General features: G+C 39.5%; 1 long non-coding RNA gene across 1 annotated transcript; it reads right to left on the bottom strand.

Moving 5' to 3' along the window:
• Positions 1-6,649: 6,649 nt before the first annotated feature.
• LOC143715205 (uncharacterized) lies at positions 6,650-10,272 on the bottom strand. The gene is made up of 3 exons (XR_013195684.1): positions 10,090-10,272; positions 7,539-7,599; positions 6,650-7,464 (listed from the first exon to the last, which is right to left on the bottom strand). It is a non-coding gene; the product is annotated as an uncharacterized LOC143715205 (long non-coding RNA).
• Positions 10,273-15,477: the final 5,205 nt, after the last annotated feature.

Here is a 15,477-nt window from a genome sequence, read left to right as displayed (position 1 = left end):
CAGATCTCCTATAACGTCATTATAAACTTAATAACTTAATAAACTTAAAACATTTAAACTTAATCTTATTTTCAATGTCTTCCCAAAATGCACTAATTTATAGGGTGAGCATTTTTAATCATTGCAATGATTAAATAATTAACTTTAATTCATGCTAATCATCACTTTACATTCTTATAATTCCTTTACTTATAATATTGCAGACATGGTGTTAAAATAGCTGGTTAAAATCCAGCACTTTAAAGATCCAGTAGACACTGACTAAACTTTTAAAGTCTGTTGGAAATGTTCCGGGCTGTCTGGAGGTTGCTGTCCACACGTGGGCTTTGAGCGTGTTTTTCATCCGTACTGCATCCAGTGCCTCTGTGTGTTGCACTACACGGTCCCAGTGCGCTGGTTTCCAAGCAACACATGTACACAGGGAGCGTCGTCCGTTGGCGTCTCTGAACTGTGTGGAAACTGTAGGATGAAGGGAAGGCAGGGTGACAACAGCTCGAGTTTCAAAGTAGAACAGAAATGATTAAACTGACTGTGAAAACGGAAACTTGCAGCTGGCCAACGCAGTGCATCGCATTTCAGTGTTTCACTGCATAACATTTTATTTTTGTACTCAGTATTTTCATCTTGTTTTCCAGTACAAATATCTAAAAATGTATTTACTTGACACAAAATTACTTAATGTCCCCCTGTAGTCAATAATTGTATCCCTTAAAACTCATCTTTGATCACCAAAATTATATATTTAAAATTTTTTTCTGTGGAAAAAAATTCTACATGTCTTAAAATAGCTTTAACGTAACTCTACACCCTTGTCTCATTTAGTATATGGTTCTATGGATATGCAAATGAGCCCCGCCTCCACTCACTCGCTCAGCTCAGAGATCCACTTGTTGACGATCACACGTTGATCTGATTGGTTACAAGGTAGTTTGTGACGTCAGAAACACCAGCGATTTCAAATAATTTTTTGAGACTGTCTTTGGTTCACTGCAGTTTTAAGGAGAAAATACTCAGCAATGCTGTCGACTTATGAATTTACACATGGTTTGTCTTAAAGCATATCAAAAACACCACATATAAACAACTTTAATGGCTTGATTTTCACCACAGGCGCACTTTAAGATATAAAGCGTTTAGTGAAAAAGTGTTTGGTATATGCTTGAAACGAGACAAAAATCTGCCATTGAGGTAAGAAAAATAATCCTGTTCCCTTTCGAGGGAACTCGCGATGCGTCGATGCTTTTCTCGTTCCCTCTCTCAGGGAACTATGGTTACAGTCGTAACCTGAGACGTTTTCCCGTTTGAAAGAAAGTGTAGCAATTTCCAACTGAAAACAAGACAAAAATACTAAGTAAACAGGAATCAAGACACATTTGCAGCACAGAGCTTCACCGTCGAAGTCACTCACAAAACACTGCGCATGGTGTGTTTTCATTCAACTGATTTTCCTAAGCCATCTCTTTAGACACAAGCAGACTGAAGCTGACAAGCTAGCGCCGTGTCAATCACACCAGAGGACGTTCTCTCGGCTTGTTTTCTTCCTGCTCTGATCCTCGGGGAGTTTGCACTAACCAGCATGGCCCTGGGCTTCCTTTCAGGGGCTGAGGGCCTGGAGTGCTGCTGCTGTTTTGCAACAGAGACCATACAAACCATACAGAGCTGGACCGAATTACCAAGTCAACACTGAAGAGTGCTTCTGTTTGGAGTACAGCTCCAAATCTGGGATTCTGCGGCTCAATCCAATTAACCGCAGCATGACAAGCACTAATTTAAAAACAAATGCAAAACAAAAGCAAACAAATACAAAACAGAGGGAAAAAGTAAAGAAAACTTCCCATTGAAAGAAATCATGCTACTGGAGTTAACATTAAAGCAATATTCTGTGTTAAGCGCAATAAACCTCAATGAGCAGCAGCTGTGTGCTGTCGATCACGAAAAGTGATTTCAACTCGTTTCTCAGTACGAGTGTGTTCACATATAAATGCTTGACAACTATCTATAAAGTACTGTTTACATTAAATCAAGTACATCAATAGCACATACAAGTTCATCCACATAGAAAAAGGATAACACTTTAGTTTAGGGTCCAATTCTCACTATTAACTAGTTGCTTGTTAACATGCACATTTCTAGGATATTGGCTGTTTATTAGTACTAAATAAAGCACATATGAATGCCTTATTCTGCATGAACATATAGGCATACTCTGCATCTCTTAATCCGATTCCTACCCAATACCTAAACTTAACAACTACCTTACTAACTATTAATAAGCAGTAATTAGGAGTTTGTTGAGGCAAAAGTTGCAGATAGTGAGAATTGGACCCTAAACTAAAGCGTGACCAGAGAAAGTCGTCTAAAAGTTTGATTCTCGTAACTCACGTGAATGTTATAACAAGAATACTTAATTGTTTTTTTTAAATTTCACCCTTCCTCAGTAACACATTTGGAGAACTTAAAGGGCAATCGGTGCCAAAAACCTTTTTTGTATTTTTGTCTTGTTTTCCATTAAAAATATCTAAAATTCATACATTAATATACATTTACAATACTTGGAAAGCTAAATGACTTGTTTTCAGTAAAAAAAATTAAATAATAATTTTAGTCTAATTTTCCAGTAAAATATCTAAACATTCTTAAGATACATTTACTTTAAAAGCAAAAATAGCCTACATAAGATTTTAAGTCTTGGTCAGACTTAAGTGTGTTTTACTTAAAACAAGAACAAATATTTGTCCATAGTGTAAGAAGAATATTGTTTCCCCTTTGAATGAATTATTTGTCTTAACTCACTGATGGATATTTTGTCTTTTTTTAAGCACAGACTCAAACTTTTCATAAAACACGACTTAAGTCATTTAGCTTCCCAAGTACTGTAAATGTATCATAATGCATGAATTTGAGATATTTTTAATGGAAAACAAGACAAAAATGCACAAAAAAAGTTTTTGGCACTGATTGCCCTTTAAGTTCTCCAAATGCGTTACTGAGGAATGTGTGAAAACTATTGCCCATGTTAATCAACAGCACGTCTCAGATGCTGTTGACACAACTGCAGTATTTAACCCAGAATATTCCTCTAAAGCAGAGATCAGCCCCCTTAAACAGTCATGTTAAGACATTGGCTGCAGTGACAGGCCAAATCTCAGAAGACAGAGCAACACTCAGAGCTAATTAACCCATTAGACTCAAACATGTTTCCCAACATGCACTTGAGATCAGTTCCTATCAGAGTTTGCCAGCGGAGAGGCCCTTTGAAACGGAGCCTCTCAACTCTTCTGAAGACGTCCCAGACGGTTCCTTTGGTATTTTCTAATAAAAAACATCAACGTTTCCTGTGCATGAACGTCAGTTTGTAAACCACTGGGTTCCCACTTCTTCCTGGTGGTCATTTAAATAAGAGCCGGCGTGACTCATGAAGACGTGGGAGAGGAAAGCATGACTAAGATGACTGAACAATATCAACCACAGATGAAAGTGTCTCGGCTTTTTTATTCGTTACCTCAAACAGACTCCAGTCTGGAACAGACCTCACCAAACACCTCCAGAGTGAAAAGCCACAAACCACGCAACAGATCTGAGCTTTAACAGCTTTCCTTAATCGCACTAAAATGACAGAATGTGAGAAATAAGACAACAGAAATGCAATTAAAATAAGACTTAGTTCAGCCAAAAATCTTTCACTTATCCTCATGTTGGTCCAAAGCATTTCTGAAGGATGTTCATGCTGCTCTTTTCCAAACAATAAAAGCATAGACTGATCAAGCTGCTAAAAGCCAAAAAAACACCATAAAAGTTCTGAACATGCCATAGCACAAATGTTTCAGTGCAAAAAAAACCCTTATATTTCAGTTTTCTTTTTAATTTGAATGTGTTACTTGCCATTTCTTTGTAATTATTTGTGACATTTACTAGCAACTTGGTTGGTTTATATTATTCAAGTGGTATTATGCCTGCTACAGACTGTGTGATTTCAGCAATCCTATAAGATCATTACAGATCACACTGTACAACATGGGTACTGTATGTAGACTGTAAGATGATGATACCTATTGATTTGTAGGCTACGACGCAAGTTAGAAAATAATAAAAATTTTATCATGTGCTAGTGGTAAACTAATAGAACAAGATGAATCGCACTTTGATGAATCGCAAAAGAGGAAGTGAAAGGGCAAAATATGGACGCAGTCATGGCTATAGGGAAAAGAGGCCAACTTGGCATGAATTTTGCAAATGGAGCTTCAGGTAAGTAGTTTTAAGTTTTAGCGCCATGTCACGTTGATTAAAACACCATTTTATACACCTTTATTTTATCCTTTTTAGAGCTTATCAGATGCTTGGGTTAGGAACAAATTATGGATAAGCACATGACACATATTTGTTTATCATAGAAAATATTTTGAAGAACAGTTGCAGTCAGTTGATAGGCTCTAATGACTTCCATAGTATTTTTCCCCCCCATACTATGGAAGTCAGTGACTACGTTTACATGCAGCCAATATTTGGGTTATGGTCGGGTTAAGGTCATTATTCGGGTTTCTGAAACATTAGGAATAACCAGCTTACATGCGTGAGCAGAGAGAGTTTCTCCTGTATACATGGAATTGCAATATCCCGATGTAGACGGTGGCGCCAGTGTTTACATGGCCGTGCGTGACCGGGTTATTGCTAATTTTGAAAGTTTTGAAAGGGTTATTGGCTGCATGTAAACGTAGTCAGTGGTGTCCGACAACTATTTGGTTGCCCATATTCTTCAATATATCTTCGTTTGTGTTCAGCAGAAGTAAGTCTTACAGGTTTGGAACAACTTGAGGGTGAGTAAACAATGACATAATTTTTGGGTGAACTATCCCTTTAAGAGCAAGGCATGGCCCTTTTTCTGCAGATGCTCTAAAGATTCTGACGGTAGTTTTTTGTTTGTAAGACTATTCAGGTCAGTCTTGCCACGGGCGCCCCCCTTGGGCCTCACTAAACTGTGCTACATCAGGTGGCTTGGTGCAGGCTTTTTTTTTTTTTTTTTTTTTGGAAGTACCTGGACTGAACATGCCAGTTTCTATAAATGTTTGTAAGAGAAAAAAACCTGACAGGTAAAAAGGGCTTTTGATGGGATAAGGAGGACAGTGAAAAAAGGGAGGCAGGCGTGTGTATGTGAACTGTGGTGCCAGGCCCCTGGTCACAATCGCACAGATTTGCATTCCACTCTAACAGGATATTGCCCAAAGTCCCCCTGAGGAGCTTAGTCGTCGTGTTGGACCTTAACTCCCAGTGTGCACCACATCTCTCCCTCTCTCACACACACACGAATAGACACTTTTTCTCTCTCTCTCTCCCTCCCTTTTCTTCCTCTCACAGCTTAATCCCCTCTGTCTCCTTTCTTTCTTTTAGCTCTTTCAGTTTAACTCTCACACTCTTCATCATCTCAGCTGCTCAGCCTTGCACTCATCTTCTCATGGTCCACTCAAATATTTAATTACCTTATTGGCATACATCACTTCTCTTACTTGTGTTTACCTTCATTTTAAATCAGACACAGAAAAGTAGTATCACATCGACGTCTTTTGACATTTGGGCAGTAAATAGGCGATTGCAAAAATATAGTTTGTTTATATTCTTCAAATGGTTACTTGTGTAATGAAAAATGCCATGCATGCTATACACTTTCTTGCAACTAAATTTGCATTTCCTGGAGGAAACAAAAGTGCTTGCAAGGCAGCAAAAATAAATGCAAAGGTGTGGCATTAACACTAGGCTTTGAACATTTTAAATGACCAAATATTAGTATTAAATTCAACATTTTAATTTATACCATCTATTAGTCAACGTTCACCTGTGTGTTGCATATGAATGCAACACCCACTTCAAGCACACCTATAGTTTTAGGTAAGCTTAGATTACCAAAAACAGACAGCACAGACTGAAATGATGTACAAAACAAAGTTTGAATCATGTTTAGCAGCTTTTAACAGCAAAATAATGTAATACTAAAAAGGTTTAAAACCTATTTAACCAAAATAACCATGGAATATCAATACAGCGCTACCTTGTATAAAAAATTCTATGAAGAGAATTCACAGAATATTGATATATTGTTGTATATACTCAATTATTTTGATGAGAGATTGTCTAGTTCAATAGTGTACAGAAATGATGATAATAAAAAAATAATGTTACACTAAGTCAACATTTGTTTTCAAACCCAACATGGGTATTAAACAAGGAAAAACAATACACACGCCATAAAGGCTACATTCAGTCTTCCGTCATGAAGGAAATGTGATTCAGAGGCTGCAGTCAATGTTTTTACGAGTTTTAATTCTATATACCGCCCTCCCTGCCACAAAACCAGCCCCCACACAGCTTGTTGAGAAACAAAAACTCTCTGTCCTATTCTCACACACACACTAATGCACAAACTCACTCCGTCTTTGTCTCAAACACAGAGCATCTGGTCTTGGGTAGGGCAGCATATGTTTTAATTTTGATTGACTCACCTGTCACCTATACTGCCCTCCTCATTGTTACCCCCTCAAACACACACACACACACACACCCCCGCTTTTTTGCTCCCCGTAAAATACCTCTCCACCCCCCCTCCCCCCCCCCCCCCTCCCTCCATCCTGCCAAACGCAGGCCATTAACCATTTCCTACGAGCTGCTGGTAAAAGGAAGGAAACAGCATGCCAGGCTTTCACACAACACGCGGCACTAGGAAAGTTGTGCGCCCTTGAAGTCCAGTGAGCTGGGGTAAAAGTCATGCTAATTGACGGGCGAGCTTAATTTAAATGAGCCCGTAACGAAAATCGGACAAGAAAGAGTGGGGCGACCTGCGATAGGGCAAAACTTTCTAAACCTTTCAATGGGCCCGCCGTCAAACCACTTTGATGTGCTCGACGCTTTTCATCAGTTTCCTCTCTGCGTATGAAAAAGGCATTTCAAGTACAAAGGCTCGTGAGCACATTTGTAATTTGTCTCCTCTTTCGAGAACAAATGGATGTGGCAAAAACCATTTTGCCTTGTTCTGGAAAAAAGACAGAGATCTGAATGAAAGTACATATGAAAGGTGCGAGGCAGGAGAGAGCGGACAGAAAGAGAAGAGAGGGGGGCATGATCTCAGCCTGATTTTTCACTCAAGTCAAACCCTATTTCACATCAGGCTGTTGTAACACCTCGTCCGTGAGCCCTTCGAGAGAGAAGGACATAAATGAGGAGGGTAGAGAGGTGAAAAAACAGGGGGTGATCGAGAATAAAGGTCCAAATCCTTGACTGTGAAAACTGTGGCACCGGGGAAGTGTATGAACGCCTTGTTTGGCTAATAACCTGGAGTCTTGTAAAATGTGAATGAGGGAGCTTATAATTTCACACCCGTGAGGCAGGGGAGATGAGTGTGAATTGAAGGAGGACGGATCCACGCTGACGGTTCCCCAGGCCGTCACACTGGAGAGGAGAAGGCAAGACTGCTGACTCCTAGAATAAAAAAGAGGTCTGGATCAGTCATCAAAACCCATACTGAGAGATGCAGCAGAGTCACAGTTACTTACCATAAACCATGCGCTAATTTCATTCAGAGATAACCACTGTGACAAGCGTATTTACTTCAACCTGCAGATATCAATCACACATGGGATCTGTGTCACAATTGAGCAACTTTTCAGTGTCATTTTGATCCAAGCATATTAAGATTGGTAAAACTATCTGTATGAATATGTTAAGTTCACTACAGTAAAATGGATATCAAAATATAATATTTTTTTTGTAATATTATATTAGATGTAACACACTTTTTCTTCGCACACCTTGGATAAAAGTTGCGGCTAATGTGTTTACTTGAACCTACAGATATCAATCCCACATGTATTCTGTCCACACAATGGATAAACTTTTCAGTGTAATTTTGATCCTACAGCACATTAATATTGGTAAATATACCTGTATGAATATTTTAAGGTCACTACAGTAAAATGGATATGTAAAGATTTTGTTTGTTAAAATGTTTTTTCTCCACACACCATTGTAAACATAGCAATGGATAAATGTTGGGGCTAATGTGTTTACTTGAACCTACAGATATCAGTCCCACATGTAATCTGTGTCTGAAGCTCTACATTTATACTTGCTTATTAAACATTTTCTAGTTAATTAGATATTTTCAACTTCAACACTTTCAGCTCCCAATTATGGTTCAATACTATCCATTTTGGATATTATCAGCACAAAAAACGTATAAAATCAGCACAAAATGCAGATCATTTCAATGTCCAATTGCATTTCTAAGAACTGTCTGCCAGATCTATCGTTCATCTTTAAAGCTGAAGTGTGCAATTTCATCAATGTTTCCCATATTAATATGCTGAAACTACAACAACAAAAAAGTTCTAAAATTGATTTCTCCGAGCAACAATTGGCTCAACCTATGACGCGAGTTTGGGGCGGGACTATCTCTTTGTCTGTCCAATGACGTGTTTGGGGGAAACCTGTATGAAAACAGGCATTATCTTTACGATTACAATAGGTGACAAAAATTAAAAAAGGAGCAGTTTAAGATTGTTTGTGTATACGCTGAATTGCTGAGGTAGCTTTAACGATCATCATCTCCCTAATGATTAAAAGAAGGCTTGCCATCAATATCTAAATCTGCATTTTTGAACCATACCCCCCCCCCCCCGAAGAAAACTTCAATATCTTTTTGATCTTGCTCTGTTGTTAATTGTGCCCCTGTATAAAAGGTATAAACAGACAGCTTTCGCTCTACACGTTAATGGGTATTTGCAGGAGAGAGGTGTGTGTGTGTGTGTGTGTGTGTGTGTGTGTGTGTGTGCAAGCTCCTCACCGCGGCAACCTGTGCTCTCAGAGGAGAACACTGCTGTAATTATAAAAGGAACAAAGCACTGGAGACTAAAAACACATGAAAGGAAAAGAAAACATACAAGCCAATCAAGGCTCTCACAAACACGCTCTCTCATGCACAATCACGCACACTGATACACACATACTCACTCTTAGTTCTGCGCTTTGTCCGGCAAAGTTACATTACAAGCTTGTAATGATGCTTTATCAATCACAAGATGGCATTCACAACAAATACATATCTATATTTAAAGTACATTAGAACAGATCCTTAATTGATTGATCTAGTACACGCATCACACATGAACCGATCAGACAGCCCTCTTAAACTGTCTTCTCCCAGAGGAAACGATAAAACCCTAAAAGCAGGAAGGAAGTCATGAAAGGAACAGGTCTGGATGAGGTGGGGTCACTATGACACACTCACACACACACTGGTTTTAGTCAGAGATTCAATGAACAACTACCTGGGTGTTTTCAACCAAATTATTTGCCCATATTAAAGAATAGTTCTTGCAAAAATTTTAATTTTGCCATTCTTTGCTTACGTTCCTGTCGTTCCAAACCTGTTTGACTTTATTTCCACTGTGAAGCAAAAAATATTTTGTTCAAACAATGAAAGTCAATGGAGTCCAGGGTTGTTTAGACACCAGCATTTTTCCAAAATATCTTCTTTTATGATGAATGATGGCAGAATTTACATTTTTGAGTGAACTTCTCCTTTAAAACCTTAAAAAGAAAAAAGTTGAAACCAAATTGGAAATTTAGCACAAATGATAAACTTTTTAGTGTATTTATGATCCTAACATATTGAGATCTGTATGAATATTTTAAGCTCACTAGAGTAAAATGTATTTTAATATATTCAATTTTGCATACATCTCCATTTTTTTTCAGAAAAAAAAGGGCTTATTTTTTTCCATGCACCATTGTAAACGTAGCGATATCACACGTCGGGGCTAACAGCAATGTTTTGTGTCTTTACCAGCTATGTTATGACTCCCTTGATGTTTTACAAGTGACATTTGGGTGTTGTGTGTTTGTGGGGGTTTCTGGAACGTTTTATTCAAAGAACACTAAAACCGTTTTAAGTGTTCAAGATACAGGCGTACGGGGAAAACAGGCTTCATGGTTTGGCACTGGCCAGATCATCCCTGCGCCATCCACTTTAAAACCACGATCAAACTCTTAAACGATAAAATCCTCTAAAGAGAGAAAAACAAACGGCGTCAGCTGTTTCCTCACCTCTCATGTACATGTGCTGCATGTACAGTGATGCCCCCAGCAGTGGCGTATGTCTTCGTCTTCACAACATGTCATCATGTCATCTGTCAGTCAGCCTTGTACGGCAGAGCGGCACAAAGAAAACTCAATCAGCCGCGGGAGTCTCTTTTTGTCTGCCAATTCTGGAACTTTCATGCTCCTTATTTGTCAGGTCAAAGGTTAAATTGCTGACCCTCCCTCTCACAACCCCACCCCCCACCCCCCTCCCCTGCGCAGCTAAACCTCTATCTACAGAATTCCCATATTTACATGGATTAGACTTCTTTCACGTTGAAGAAAGAAATCTGGTTCATAGTCAAAGCGGCCCACATCGCCGGAGTGGCCACGTTATTCACCGCCGGACAATGACCATATTGTGGGGATCTGAAAGAGGAGGGGGGTAGGAGGGGAGTGCCCCGCTTTTGGCCCGAGCTAGAGCGGAGAAGCCACCCGCCCCCCCCCCCCCCTCCAACCCCCATCCCTTTTCGTCCACGGCAAAGTCCTGCGCTTGTGCCACTAGGCTCACAGGGGCAAAACCCCATCCGCTCTCCTGACAAGAGCAAACAAAGCCTGCCCACTGTGAACTAGATGAAGATGTCAAAAGCTTTTAGGCTGGTGGGTGGAAGGGGGGGGGGGGGGTGGGGGGGTGGTAAGACAAGGTTTAAACCAACAAAACCAGAGAAAAGGCCCTTTTCACTCCCATGGATAAATCCCACTAAGTCTACGTTTCCACATCAGCTTTACTTTCCCCCGACAACAATCCAGCGACTCAATAAAATGATCAAGAACAAATAAGCGAGGACTTCGGGAGGACGGGGCCACCGGTTTAGCAAATAGACCATGCCGAGCTAATCAGAGGAGAACAGAGGAGCTGATACCATATAGACATTTGGGAAATTTACACAACATTAGTGTTCTCATCTAATCCTCCATGACGTCCTGAGCTGAAACTTCTACAGGAGGCCAAACTGAGTACAGCACAGGGTCAAACTTCTGGAAGATGCTCTCTGCAAAAGTTAGAAAAACATCAGGCATTATTATCAAGCACGTCACTTTGTCGGTGGAGTTATTTATAACAAAACAAGCTCAAGTTTTAGAAAGATGCTCACGTTAGAAGCGAGCATAGCATGTCACTATCATTTTCCTACATAACTTGTTTACTCGCTTTATATGTAACCACACACACACACACACACACACACACACACACACACACACACACACACACACACACACACACACACACACACACACACACACACACACACACGCACACACACACACAACTACGCACAGGCGCTTTCACACTCTGTTTCTCCAGTGGTGTTGAGAACAAATGAGAGCTGTAAGATGTTAATTAGTGTTTCCTCCTGTTCGGCGGGCCAGGGGTCTGAATGAAGAGGTCAACACTATCTGTGCACCTAAAGCTCAGACAAAGACAGAACACATTGTCTTTGACCAGCCAAGGCTTAGCACCGTTGTCTGAGAGAGAGAGGGAGAGAGGGAGCGGGCACATGTATGCTCTGGAATATTTTTGCAATTAAACACGGCTCTGTCCTTTTTTTTAGGAAGAAATCAAAACTGCTCGCCATCTCCTCCAAATTTCCTCTCAGTTGTAAATGGAGTCACTAGCTGTGGTTTTAAAGACAGAATCCTTAAGGACAGTCTTTTTACAGCATGTTAGGGCTGGATGTGAGCATTTTATGGATGTCAAAGATCAAACAAAATTCATCTACTTCGGATCCAGAATCCTGGATCTGGATAACAGTGACATTAGCACGCACAGGAAGCGGGGTTTTCTTTTTTTTGTAAGTGTTTACTTTTAAACACAGCTTTCTCTTCCAGGCCAACCAATACTGGGAAGTAGGAAGTATTTAAAGCGCAAAGCCTTGTCCCTTTTGAGGACCCACCATATAAAGCAGACCAGAGTGGAGACTATGGCCCATTCAGATGTTAATACATACACCATTCCACTGACTCTGATTAACTCCATGTGAGTTAATAGTTGCCCTGTTAACAAAGAGTTATCCTCCCATTCAAGTCGGCGGTATGTTTAAGAGGAGAAAAGCAAGGAGAGGGAACTTGTAGTGAACCTTTACAGTACAAGCCCCTTCAGGATATAATACAAGCTCCGTCTCCTCTGGCTAATCCAGCCCACAGATGCTGGAAAGAAGCTCACTGCTCTTACTGGGACAAATAGTCAGAGAAAGGATGGAGGCAAACAAAAGAAATGTTCTCTCCCCCCCCGGGTCTAAACTGAGCCAGAGGTTCTCTAAAAGTGTGGGACAAAACCGAGAAGACAGGCTAAAAGCTTATGTTGCTTTGGAAAGCTCTTTCTGTGCATGTTTATCCTCATGAATAATGATTGGAAGAACGAACTTAAAAGTTTTCAAAGCATCTCTCTTGGTTTTGAACAGCATATTGCAGTCTGAGTTTTAGGATATTTAAGTTGCAAAACAATCAATAAGACTCCAGGTAATTATTGATGTTTTTAAAGATCACAGTACACTTACTTTGGTCATATCCATTAATGAATGGGCATAACCTCACTTTAGTTCAATTGGGATGTTTATCTACAGGTGTTGCATATTTCAGAAATTCAGCCCAGAAGTCCATGCTCACCATCTCCCTTAATTAATGTACACCCTATCCGCTTAAACCTCAGTTTCCTCTGGTTTTTTAGCCCCAGACTGACGGGTTAATATTACAAGTTGAAGGCAGTGGCAATCTCGAGCTAATCTATAATCAATTCCAAATGGTGTGACTATATAATGAGACAGCCGTTAATGGGCACGAGCAGAATGGTCACTATATCCTACATCTAATTGGTTTGGTTGCCATGCCCTCAGCGTTTAAAACATTACCTTTTTGAAGTTTGGATGTTTATAATAGCTTTCGATACTCACTTTTCGTAATTCCCTTTGATAAAATTATGAGGCAACATCTCAAAACGGACGTCGATCGCGCGCTCCTCGGTCACGAGCTGACGTGAATCACACACCTTAACTATCGCGATACCTGGGGAAAGAACTAGAACTTCACTTTTTCACTTTTAATTAGTCTACGCATTTGAAAGAGACATGCTTTATTTCGATTTAAAACAGACTACATACACACAATGGAAGTGTCTATCTTAAGTGCAATAATTAGGTTATCTACACTTTCATTGTGAACTCTAAGCTATGCGTACAAACCCTTTTATTAGCAGTAAATGCCAATAAAGCTGACGTGTACTATCTCTGAATCGGCTTAATCTTATTTAGACAAATTATTCTTTGATCTTGCACTGTGTCAATGCAATCTTTTAAAGCCTGGATGTCAGAACATGAGGAATCCAGTCGCAACAATATTTGGTTGGGAGGGAGAGAGAGAGAGAGAGAGAGAGAGAGAGAGAGAGAGAGAGAGAGAGAGAGAGAGAGAGAGAGAGAGAGAGAGAGAGAGAGAGAGAGAGAGAGAGAGAGAGAGAAGCTGATCTCTCCCTATAATTAACAGGACTACAGAAAGACTCGAGCGACGACCTCCTTCAACACGTCTATTTTTTCACGTTTCAAATGATTTTCATCAATTATGCCTGCATTCTTTTTTTAAATTAAAATGGTGCATATAATAGCCTATTACTAATAATAGCCTAATAATCAGTAGGCCTATAAATATGAAATAAGATATGAATGTACTGTTGTTTCTCTAATTAAAAGTCAATCTGAATTTAATTTTCTCTGTTTTTCAACTAAAATAAAAGAGCTTTAGACGAGATATGCAAATATAACATATTCCGGCAATAGTCCAGCATAAATAATCGTTCTCGTCCATCTTGAACTCAGCATCAGTCTTGTGTCCCCAGTTTCCGTTCTCACACCTCATCGGAAGAATCTGATTCAGACAGAAGGTAAAGGGCAAACCTTGAACTCATTAACAGGTTAAAAGAAGGGCCACGAAACAGCAATATCCATCCACTTTTAATCCAGAGCAGAGAGAACATGCACACAAGAGACAGCCGACAGATCACAACATTATGGTCCATTTTCATGCCTCGTATCTAGTTGGAATGTCTTTGACTTTTACCTTATTTGTTCTTATTTATTTAATTTTTATAAGAATATAAAATATAGGCCTACTAACATTTTTTTTTCATACCAGATTCCACGGATAAAAGATTAACGATCTGTTCACCGGGAGTAAGTCGGTAGTGTTGCTCTATTCGTTCGTGGCAAAAGCCCCAAATCTCAGCACAGAAATGTCTGTGGTTTGATCAGAGCCGGATAGAATTATCACGGGGAGAGATACAAAGGCGGCAGACAAAACGCGCTCGGTTTCCCTGGTGTTTGAGTACAAACCATATTAAACACGAGCTCCAGTTATTAGATCTGACTGAAACAGCACTGAGGAATATAGCAGAGGTTTATGAAATCAGAGACAGTGTCTGACAAAACAAATAAAGAGTGTGCGTATATTTCAGAGGTTCGACCTTTTAAAGATAATTTTAAACGTCTGCTAAATTTGTAGTGTTTTACAATCTTTTTACGCTTTTATTGTTTTACAATAGGCTAATATTAAATGCAGTAGCCTAGGCCTAACTGTAAAAGTAATTTTAGGGCATAATCTTCCGAGGTTTGTCTTATACGCATTGCACATTGTAATTTGGTGTAAATGTAAAGGTAAATGATTTAAAAGTTTTTAAACAAAACACAAAGTTGTTTCTGAAATAGCCTATTTCAAAATGTCATAGGCATATTTTATCATATAATTCATAAAGTGATACAAAATGACTTGTGGTGTTTATGCACCACGCGATAATAGTAGCCTAATGGAAAGCGCGTGCACCGTGTACTGTTGTTATGGTTACCTCCCACTGGCGAATTTTATTTCGCGACAGCTGAAAATAGCTGTGCAATCTAACTTGTAGTCGTACATTTCTGAATCGTTTGAAAGCCTGCTGACGCATACAGCCTATTTGTTTGACTTCCTTATTCAAGCCTTAGCTAAAAGATGTGGTGGGTGGGGGGTGCTAATTCATAATTCGCACACTGCCTATAAAGGGTTCGTAGGGTAGCTAGGAGTGTTTTATGTAGTCTATTTTGTATGTATTTTGTCCTTTTCCGCATTTTTAAAAAAAATTATTAGACAGATTCACGAAATATTTCGCACACGCAAGATATCCCACACTGAAATGTTTAATGTATAAGACAGAGAGCGCACATTATTAATATGCATGTAGGCTATTCAATTAAGGGTATTACACAGAATTTCATTTGCATAAGGATTTGGGAGCTTAACATGCCTTTTCATATTTGTGCAATAAAACTTTAATATTAACGCCTGCCCTTCAATGCCGTGGGTACTTTTATTTATAGTCTATCTGTCTACTACACC

Source organism: Siphateles boraxobius, unplaced genomic scaffold, assembly GCF_051911475.1.
Source record: "Siphateles boraxobius isolate OS27281-9 unplaced genomic scaffold, OSU_SipBor_1 57, whole genome shotgun sequence".
NCBI lineage: Eukaryota > Metazoa > Chordata > Actinopteri > Cypriniformes > Leuciscidae > Siphateles > Siphateles boraxobius.
Note: the sequence above shows the minus strand (reverse complement) of the source record. Positions and strands in the feature narration are given on the sequence as shown.